Source organism: Anser brachyrhynchus, assembly GCF_964034855.1.
Source record: "Anser brachyrhynchus genome assembly, chromosome: 1".
NCBI lineage: Eukaryota > Metazoa > Chordata > Aves > Anseriformes > Anatidae > Anser > Anser brachyrhynchus.
Window position 1 is genome coordinate 110250072 of NC_137694.1, and position 11962 is coordinate 110262033.

Below are 11962 nucleotides of genomic sequence, written 5' to 3' on the forward strand. Positions count from 1 at the left end.
AAGAAATTAATCATATAGGCTGATCTAATACCTCACAAGGTCTCAGGTACTTCCTCTATGCATTAAACAGAAAATGAGCATAAATGCATCTAGGTACTAACTTATATTTATCAGTCAGCTAATAATAACTAAGGCAGATCTGTCCATGCATATCTTATAACATCTAAAAATGCATTATGACAATTTTCATCACTGTTATTGCAAGTATATTGCAACGTTATGTTCTTCACTGTAAACAGATGAGAGATGAACGACCAAAGATGAACAAGACCTTGAGGAGAAATCACTAAAAAACATATTCAGAAAATTATCAAAAGTATGATATCAGTAAGTGTTGGCTCTCACTGTTGAAAATCTATTTCAAGAAGGACACTGATATGTTCATTTTTCTGTAACTAGGAGCATGATTGTGTAAATAACACATTTTTCCCCTTAACTGAACAATCACAAAACTCTGGCTTCGATCAAGCCAAAAAAAAAAAAAAAAAGTGTTTTTACTTCTAGAAAAAATGGAAACATGAAAGCACTAGTTTCAAGTTAAACAGAATGTGTTTTAAGGTTTGTATATGTATGTGTGTAAAAGTAACAGGAAATGAAATATTTGCTCAGTAGAAGAAGGTAGTGCTGCTATTCTCCTTTATCAGATTGTCCTGCTACGGATAGTCGCCTAAGCGACATGATTAAGGGTATGCTTCAGTCCAACACTACTTATAAATCTTGTTGATGCTCTACTAACTTATACAGATAATTAATCAAGTCCAGAAGTAGAGGGTGGAATTTGGCATCCCACATCACCATTAGAGACAGAAAGGCATCCTTGATTTTGTCTCTACATGAGGAAATCCATGCAGAGTGGGGAAAAAAAAAAAAAAAAAAAACAATACTGAGGAAGAGAAACAAGAGACCGCCAGTTCATGGATGGTTAAATATTCTCCTAGATGGAGAAAAAATGTAGATTCAAAAGTTTTCCAAAAGAAAAGGGATTTGAATTTGACTTCAAAATTTTCAGCATGAGTGCCTTAAACAGAGAAAATAGGTTAAAATAAATTTCATTATGACTTAAGAAAAAATTGGGTCCAATACAGTTTTTTTCAGAGGAAAATTTTGACTAATTTAGTTTGCATTGATAAGCAACCTTTGCACAACTGCCATCACATTTTTGGATAATTTTGGACTCACGTAAGTGTCAATAAAAATTATAGAATCATAGAATGGCTTGGGTTGGAAAGGACCTTAAAGATCATCTAACTCCAACTCCCCTGCCATGGGCAGGGATGCCACCCACTAGATCATGCTGGCCAAGGCCCCATCCAGCCTGGCCTTGAACTCCTTCAGGGATGGGGCATCCACAACTTCTCTTGGCAACCTGTTCCAGTCCCTCACTACCCTTACAGTGAAGAATTTACTCCTAATGTATAGTCTAAATCTCCCCATTTTTACTCTAAGACCATTCCCGCTTGTCCTATCATTATTTACCCAAGAAAAGAGTTCTTCTCCATCTTTTTAAAAGACCCCTTTAAGAACTGAAAGGTCACAATGAGGTCTCTCCAGAGCTTTCTCTTCTCCAGGCTGAACATCCCCAGCTCTCTCATGCTTCTTCATATGAGAGGTGCTCTAGCCCTCTGATCATAAAAAAAAAATAAATAAATAAAATAAAAAAAAAATCCAAGCTCTTACTGTAATTATACTGCTGTTTTTTTGTGTTTTTTTGTTAGTTTTAATATGCAGAGACAAATTGCGCTTTTTTTTGCCTTTTTTTTTTCTGGATGAATTTTACATATGTTAGTTGAAAAAGCAGATGGAGTTTTTGCACTCTAGATCACTCTTCACTAATCAGCATGCCCACTGACCATGGACACCACAGTGTTCTAGCTAATCCAGCAGTTTCCAAGTTTTTAACAGTCACTGTCCTATTTTCCCTATTTCACTGTCTACTCTTTCATTCACCCTTCTACCACTGTCCCAGTCTCCCTGCCCACCAGCTGCCCACTCTTCCCCTACTTGCTGCAGCAATGATGTCCTACAGCCCAACTTAGTAAACAGAGTCACAGAACCTCTCTGTGCAGTACATGCAGCAGCAAAAATGTTCCACCAGGTGAGAACTACTGAGTTAAATCTAAGCAGACAAGAACTGCAAGGGTGGAGAATTGCAGCTGTGGGGTGCCACTGGTTATGGTGTGCACAATCTACAGGAACATAATGCTGCTGCTTTTAGTGTAGGTAACAGTAGTGTAAGCACCAAGAAGCGCCCTTTCTGTTCTTCTGTTTGAACTGTGTTTTTCTTGTTAAGAGGTTTCTATCTTTAGTTTGTTTGTTTTAAAATATTGAAGGCTACTATTAATTTCTATTGTTTTATTCAAATAAAATTATTCATTGTTGCTCTATGATGCTTAATATTGGTATATTAAAATATATGTCAATGAAAAAAACAGAAACTATTAGAGCTGAAAACCAGCACAATAAAAACAATACATATCTAATTTGGCAACTGCAAAGCTTCCTAACAGCTATTCACTTTTAATCACTCCCAGATAATAACAAAACATTGTTTTTAGACTTATGCATTATTCATCCAGAATAATAACTCTTTGTGGTTATCTACTACTTGCACATCAGTACTTTGCACTTATCAATTGTAGCAGAAATCAGGTAGGTGAGTAAGAGAGGGCAATACAGAGAGGTGAACTAAAATAAAACATTCACTTCTTATTAACTGAATATAATTATTCATCACAGCAAACAAATGCTGAGGAAATCATTTGCACCCTTTGCCAGAGGGAAGAGTGACATGGAGGTGATTAATTAGAAAAAAATACAATGATACAAAAATGCTTCAGCATTAGAATTTGTTTAACCAAGGGGAAGTGTGAAATTATGATTGTTCATATAATTTGTGTACGTGTTGAAACAGTCCTGTAGCCTATCATGCAAGCCACTAAATCTCATTTTGACTCATATCCTGGAAACGTTTCACAAATGCTGGGCCTGACTCTACTCTCATTTGCATAAGTACACATGAAGTATGCTTATTTACAGCTATGGTGCTGTAAAACGCCCCAAAACAAATGCTGTACATACAATACCAAAAATGTTACATTTCTCTTTTTTAAAATGGATGCTTTCTGCTGTCCTCTATTTAATACTGTTTTGCAGTATTTAAAACATATGATAAAACTCATAATATCATTACTGTAGTCATTCAGGAGAAATTGTATGCAGCTACCTTGCTTTGCTCTGTAATGATAATTCATTGTCAATCAGAATTTATTTTGTGTGTTATGTATACCATCTCATGGTCATCACAGGTAGCTCCCATGAATGGAGTGCTGCCAGTGGGTGGATAGAGTTGTTTTAGGAATGACAGGAAGTTGCCCTTTGTGTGAGAGAGCAGTGGGAATGCATGAAGCCCTGGAGATGATGAGAAATTTGAGAGCTGATGGGTCAGGATCAGAGGGCAGACCAGTGGAAGAAAGATTGTGTTGGGTATCTACTACAGACTGCCTGATCCAGAAGAAGATGCTGATAAAGCCTTCTTGTGACAGCTGAAGGAAGCCTTACAATTGCAGGCCCTTGACCTGCAATTGGGGACTTGAACCACACTGATATCTGCTGGAGAGGCAATACAGCAGGGCACAAGCAAAACAGGTTATAGGAGTGAATTAATGAGAGCTTCTTGACACACGTCAATAAGGAGCTCATGAGAAGAGATGCTCTTCTGGAGCTTATAATTAGAAACAAGGAAGGACTGGTTTATGATTGAAGGTTAGGGTTGACAGCCTTGGCAGGCGGAGTTCAGGATTCTAAAAGGAAGGGGGGGAAAATATACAAGAATATCACAACCCTGGACATCAGGAAGCTGGACTTTTGGCCTGTTCAGGAACACATTTGGAAAGATCCCACACAATATGTCCCCTTCTTTCTTCTGGAGAGAAGACAGGTCCCAGAATCTCCTCCTCCAAGACCAAGAACAGTCCCTCTCCAGGTATAGGAAGCCTAAGGTGGCAGGAGGCCTGCTTGGATGAACAAAGCTCCTGACTGAATTTAAAAATAGAAAAAGAAGCATACAGCAGATGGAAACAAGGACAGGTGACCCAAGAGGAATATATAGATACTATCTGAGCATTCAGGGATGGGCTTAGGAAAGCCAAAGCCCACCTGTAATTGAATTTGGTAAGGGATATGAAGTGTATGAAGAGTAACAAGGACTTCTACAGGTTTATCAGCAGCAAAATGAGGACTGGGGAAAGTGTGGGCCCATTGCTGAATGGGACAGGGCAGCTGGTTACAAAAGACACCAAAATAGCTGAGGTACTTAGCGCTTTATTTCCCTCAGTCTTTATTCATAAGACTGGCCTTCAGAAATACCATGACCCTTAGACCCAAAGGATAGTCTGGAGGAAAGAAAACACCTGCAGAGGAAGAGGATCAGGTTAAGGAGCACCTAAACAATCTGGATGTACACAGTCCCTGGGACCTGATAGGACACTCCTATGAATGCTGAGGGAGCTGGCTGATGGCACTGTGAGGCCCCTCTCAAACATATTTGAAAGCTCTGGGCAATTGGAAAAAAGAAAATGTCATCTCTATCTTCAAAAACAGAAAAAAAGAAGATCCAGAGAACTACAAGACAGTCAGCCTCACCTTGATCCCTGAAGGAAATAATCCTGGAAATCATTTTCAAATGTAGAAAAAAACAAGAAGGTGACTACGTACAGTCAGTATGGATTTATGAAGTGAAAATCATGCTAACAAACCTTCCACAATGAAACAACTAACTTCCTGGACAAGGTGGGGACAGTGAATGTTGTTAATTTTGCCTTTAACGAGGCTTTTGATTGTCTCCCTTAACATACTCATAGACAAACTGATGAAGTGAGGAGTAGATAAATGAACAGTGAGGTGAACTGAAAACTGGGTGAAGTCCTGGGCTGAAAGCATTGTGATCAGTATCACAAAGTCTAGCTGGAGGTCCATTCACAGTGGTGTATCCAAGGAATAGATACTGGTTCCAATACTGTTGAACATCTTCATTAATGACCTGTGTAGTGAGACAGAGTACACCTTTAGCAAGTCTGAAGACGATACAAAATTGGGAAGAGTGATTTACAGGCCAGGTGGTTGTTCTGCCTTTCAGAGAGGCCTTGACAGGTTGAAGAAATAGGCCAACAGAAATCTCATAAAGTTCAACAAAGTGGTAGGCAAAGTCCTGCACCTGGGGAGGAATAGTTCTATGTACTAGTACACAGTGGGAACTGAACTGACTGTCTGGAAAGCAGATTTTCTATGAAGTATCTGGGCATCTTGGCAGACCCCAGGTTGCCCACGATCTAGCAATGAACCCTTGTAGCAAAGAAGGTCAGCAGCTTCCTGGGCTGCACTAAACAGAGTGTAGCCAGCAGATCAAGGGAGGTAATCCTTCCCCTCTGCTTAGCACTGGAGAGACACATCTGGCTTGCTGGGTCAAGTGCTGTGCTCCCCAGTAAATGAGACACAGAGTTGTACCATTGTGAGACCAGAAAAGGGCCATAAAGGTGATTAAGGATTTGGAGCAGCTCTGTATGAGGAGAGGCTAAGAGAGGTGGTACTGTTCAGCCTGGAACACAGAAAGCTCAGGGGGATAGTACTAATGTGTATAAATATCTGATGGAAGGGAGTAAAAAGGAGCAAACCAGACTGTTCTTGGTAGAATCCAGTAATATTAAGGACAAAAAGCACAAACTGAAGTACAGGAAATTCCATTTAAACTTAAACATTTCAGGATTCCCTGAGCAGTTGTGGATTGTACATCCTTGGGTATATTCAGAACCCAGATGGGCACGACCCTAAGCAACCTTCTCTGGCTGACCCTGCTCTAAGCAGGGTGGGTGGACTAGATGATCTCCAGAGGAACCTTCCTGCCAAGAGATTATAAATTTTCCAATCTGTTCCTGCTTCATACAGGAGAGTAACTTGCCTGATTTCATTGGACATTTTACAACCTTGGCTATGCCCAGCTAGCTATTCTGTTCGTGTACTGAAGAAAAACACAGTTCCTCAATTTCATGGCCTCCATGTTACAAAGGAGAAGACATTAGGTCTCTTCCCCTACAATGTATATTTTTCCCATTTACTTTCTCTTGACTCCTTTTTTCTGTAACTTGCTTCTTTTTCCAGACGCATTATTTCTTTGCTTTTTTGATCCTTCCCACTCTATTTTTTCCCCCTCATTTCATATCCTCTTTTCTCTAATTGCCCACCAGGCTTAATTGTTTATATGACTCTACTAGCATAATATCTGAACACTTCTCTATCTGGTCTTGTATTATCAGTATTATTAAAGGGGGAAGCGTTATCAGTGGACCTGAAACTGGTTTGTTAAAGCAATGGAAAATATTGTTTCAACTTTTTGTTGTTATTGTTAAAATTGTAATGAGTTTGATGGAATTTAATCTGAAGGGGAGAATGGTTTCAAAAAATTAGGCTATTACTTTTAATTTTGATGCTTAATGGATCAACAGACCATTACTAATCATTTTCACAAAATGATCAAATAAAACCAAAATAGTTAGAATACACTAAAACACATTTCAGTTTGCTCAAATCAGTTTTTTTCCTACACTCTTCTTTTATTAAAAATGTTAAGCTCTCATTGCAATTAATTATGAAAAAATATCTCTTGGAATCACAAACATAATAGCACAAAAATATAACAAATACAAAATAGCAAAAATATAACTTACCTTATCAGTTCTGCTATTGTTACTGTTTTTTTCCCTCTACATACATATATATGTACATACATATGTATATGTCATACATATATATATATGTAAATATATGAGAAAAACTAAAACACGGAAACTGAATGCAGATTGCTGAGAAATACAGTGACAGAGAACGTGCTCCTAATTCTCAGACTAGAATACTGTATTTTGGATCTTCCCTTAGCCTGAGAGAAGTTGATGACTCCTCAATGATTATTTCACCACATTTTCTTATATCTCCTTAAAGACCATATTTGGTCATAAAGACCAAAACCTGTCTTTTCTGTATAATCAAAAAAAAAAAAAAATTCTGCCTTCTGAAAAGAATCTCAATAGCATATGCTCTACTGAATGATATTTTGAGACATTTTTTTCAATATTTAATTCTCATTAGGTACAAAAAGATGATATTTAAATCTTTGCACCCACTGAGTAAATCAAAGAGGTGTTTCAATGTAATTTCTTTTCAGTACCAGTTGACAACTTAGTTAACAATTCTAGTCCCAACTTAATGAACTAGCAGTGCCGTGGTATTTAGGAGGGATCTTTACCTTTTGCTGTCCTTCAGATCTCATCTCAGGCTTGACATTTCTATTTTAATGAGATATTCTTCTACATCTCTGATTCCTACTTTGAAGCTGAAGGGCAGTCTGATAAACAATGGAAGGTTTATTTTATTCTTCCCCCTAATCTCTCTAGACAGGAAGAGATAATCTATTTTTATTTTTTTTCCCTTATGATCATTGATTAAAGAAAACATTTGTTTCTTATTTTTAATAGCATGAAGATATAGTAAGAAAAAATCTTAACGCTCATCATAGATACAACTGGAAGCAGTTAATGTAGTCCTTTCATGGATCACTCCACTTTGAATGACTGTATAAGTATCACTTCTTTTTATGAAGGGACAAGTAAATATAAAGATGGGTAGGAAGCAAAGACCCTGTTGAAATAGTCTTAAGCTCGTGTATTAACTGTGTTTCCATTTGAAGACCACTTCTGGCCTTAACCTCTGCAGTAACACCCATAAATTCTTAAACCCAAGTTTAAGAAGGATTTGAAAATTGTAAAACTACTCTACAAAAGGGAAATAACCCCAGAGTCCTTATGGCTCCTACGACAACGCAATAACTGTCAATTGTGTGCAATAATAATGCTCAAGAACACAAAAAATATCCCTTATGTCCTGGAATTTAAAAGCTGTTGAAGCAATCTACATTCATGTATTTCATTGTCATTTGATAAAATATTCTCCCAATCACTATTGCTAGTTCATTTTAAAGAAAGGTTAGATAATTTTATCAAAACCTTAAAAAACAAAATCCACTTTGACCCTTAGTACGAACTTTCAATTATTGAAGGTATATGCAGGCACTGAGAATTTGGATTCATAGATTCACCACTGTTTATTATAAACTATGGGAGAGAAGCATTATAAGGCAGAATAACCTTAATGAGACAGTTTGAAAAAAGAATACCTCACAAGAAGTTGGCGATTGTTTCTGCCAGCACTGTGACCCTTATAAATTGTGCTCTCATCTACTGTAATCATTTATAATTACTTACAGCACAAAAGTGTATCTTAAATCATCTCCCACATAATGTGCTAATTGACATACAGGCACGACCAAAGGAAAAGTATTCAGTGGCAATGAACATTTCATCCATATGAGATCATTTGTTATTTCCTCCAGACGTTCCTGTGAGCCTAGACAGACAACACCTTATCGAAAATATGAACAACATAACTATAGGAGCAGAAAACATTTTCTAAGAAAGGCAGAGAACACTTTCATTTTCTAGTCTAATAGTTCAAGGAAGAAATATAATAAATAAATGGGGAAGGGAAGGGAAGGGAAGGGAAGGGAAGGGAAGGGAAGGGAAGGGAAGGGAAGGGAAGGGAAGGGAAGGGAAGGGAAGGGAAGGGAAGGGAAGGGAAGGGAAGGGAAGGGAAGGGAAGGGAAGGGAAGGGAAGGGAAGGGAAGGGAAGGGAAGGGAAGGGAAGGGAAGGGAAGGGAAGGGAAGGGAAGGGAAGGGAAGGGAAGGGAAGGGAAGGGAAGGGAAGGGAAGGGAAGGGAAGGGAAGGGAAGGGAAGGGAAGGGAAGGGAAGGGAAGGGAAGGGAAGGGAAGGGAAGGGAAGGGAAGGGAAGGGAAGGGAAGGGAAGGGAAGGGAAGGGAAGGGAAGGGAAGGGAAGGGAAGGGAAGGGAAGGGAAGGGAAGGGAAGGGAAGGGAAGGGAAGGGAAGGGAAGGGAAGGGAAGGGAAGGGAAGGGAAGGGAAGGGAAGGGAAGGGAAGGGAAGGGAAGGGAAGGGAAGGGAAGGGAAGGGAAGGGAAGGGAAGGGAAGGGAAGGGAAGGGAAGGGAAGGGAAGGGAAGGGAAGGGAAGGGAAGGCATCTTTTCATGACACAGGAAATGGAAATGCAGATGCTTGACAATATCATCTTTTTTCATGACCTTTCTGTGAGTGTTAAAAATTTCATTGCATATGATAGTGTATTGGCCCTGTCTGGCAGCCAAACACCCACATAGCCCCTTGCTCACACACACACACACACGCACACCTCCACACACATGCACACAAAAGCACCATGGGATGGGGGAAGAATTAGAGGGAGAAAAATCATGGGTCAAGATAAAGACAGAAAGAACACTTAGTGATTACTGTCATGGGCAAAAAAGGCTCAACTTGGGGAAATTAATTTATTGCCAATTATTATAGCTATGAGGTATTAGAAAGAATGAAAGAAAGGAGGGAAGAAAGAAAGGAGGAAAGAAAGGAGGAAAGGAGGAAATGAGGAAAGGAGGAAAGTTACCAGAAATTAGGGTTTATTCAGCCCAAAGAAAAGAAGGCTCCAGGAAGGCCTTATAGCAGCCTTCCAGTACCTAAAGGGGCCTTACAGGAATGTTGGAGAGGGACTCTTTGTCAGGGGGTGTAGTGATAGGACAAAGGGTAATGGCTTTAAACTAAAAGAGGTTAGATTTAGGTTAGATATAAGGAAGAAATTCTTTACTCAGAGGGTGGTGAGGCACTGAAACAGGTTGCCCAGAGAAGCTGTGGATGCCCCATCGCTGGAGGTGTTCTAGGCCAGCTTGAATGGGGCTTCATGCAACTCAGTCTAGTGGAAGGTGTCCCTGCCCATGGCAGGGTGGTTGGAACTAGCTGATTCTTAATAGTTCCTTCCAACCCAAACCAGTCTACGATTCTATGGTCCACTCATCTATTACAAAAGGTTCTGCTGAGATCCCAACGTCTGTAAAGCATTAGAAGTGCCATTGTTCCATCCAAAAATGAGCTGCTTCATGAAGGGATGGACTATATTTGAGAGAAAGACAAACCAATACAGAAAACTTATTGAAGAGAGAAGTTGGCTATTTTAATAGAGAGAGAAGCTGACTATTTTAAGGGAAAGTATACTGTGAAACATATGTTCCTCATGAAAAAAAAGAGGCAGTGGTGCTTATGCAGATTCAAATATTTCTTCAATGAATTAAACATATTTTTTATTTTGCATTTTGCTCTAAGAATTGCTACGCTCTGCATTGTTCAGTAATACTTTTTGATTAGAATACTTTTTAGGCCTGCTTGGCCTAGAAGATTTCTTTCTTAGTTTTTACATTTTCTTAGTTTTACATTTTAAGTCACCTCTGAGCATTTTCTGGCTTCTCCAGTTTCACTTTTCTTTCTTTGACCAGATTTTTCATATAAATCCAGTAAATTATATTTCCATCACAACACCATAAAAGAAGTTACTGGGGAACCAAAAATGTGTGGATGTACATAAGTAAATCAGTATATAAAAGAGGGAGACAGATATGCTAAATTTCAAGTGAAGGGAATGGGAAAAGTAGTAAGAACAAGGATGTGTAGTGAAATTTATGAAGAAAGAAAAAGTGATAGAATACTAAGAAAAAGATGTTGTCTGGAACTCATTTGAACAAGTATTAAAGAAAGTGCAAATACTGCTGCAGGTCAGTTACTGTTTCCCATTAAAATCTGCAGAAATACATTTAAAACAAACAACTACTTAAATGACTTACTGAATAGGATTTCTCATTTAAGATATCCTTCAGGACACCATTTTGACACTGAAATTAATTAAATTTAAACATGTGCCAATAATAAAGAAGCAGTTGCTGAAAAGGGCTTAGAAGAGGCTAAATCAAAATATGTGGTATGATGCAAAACATGGTGACAGACATATAGATAGACGTATGGTCTGATTTTAAATTGTATGCTATGGATACAATTGATTTCAGTCTCAAATTCACTGAACCAGCCAGCTTGAACCAGCTGGCTACACTTAAGGGCATAGTTGTCTGTAATTCACTGAATCCATCCTGCATTTATGTCTCAGGATGCAGTTATTCATGTGCTTTGCCCCTAGACATAGAGGACCTATTAACATTTTTGCCTCAGCTGTACTCTGGTTAAAATTTCTGGTCTGGCCTCTGCAAGATGGCTATCTGACGAGTTTCATGGAGTCTATGCTAAGCTGAACAGCCTGATGGCCACTAATGCAGTTGAAAAATCTTGTGGACTAGCAGTAAGGAGCAAAAATCATCCTCCACAAAGTCTGTTGTGATACTAAACACGTTAGAGAACGGTGGACAGAGTGAGTCAATGGTCTCCACTGTGCTCTTAGCACTGGGATGAAATATAATGAGAAAGTTTATAGGCATTATACTTACTTTACTTAGCTCATGGTAGTTGGGTTCAAGGGTATAGCTTTGCTGTCTCTACCACCCACAGGGTAGTGCTTCATTACTGGTAAGATCACACTACCTCTGTTAGAGCTACTTGATGACATTTTTTCTCCCTCTCAGCATAGGTTTCCCAACTGCTTGGAAGCAAAAAGTAGCTTTCATGTTCTAAGCCACTGTCTGCTCCTAGGTCCTGTTATACCACAACAAAAGATCAAATGCTATTAGGCTATTTATGACTAATCCAAGAGCTGACCCTGTCCAACTGTGTAACAACTTCCTTGAGCACCATATCTGTCCATAGTATCTGTTTTTTCAGAAACTGAAATATTGTTGTGCAGTGCCCCGCACTCTCACTTCACCTTCACACCGGACTTGTATTGTACTGACTATTGCCATCACTCCTGATTCTTTGGTTCATATATTCATACTTGTCAAAAACAGATCTCATATTTCTTCAACCAGCTTATGAGCTCCTGCATATTGTCTATGATTTCTGCATACTTACATGAGATAGC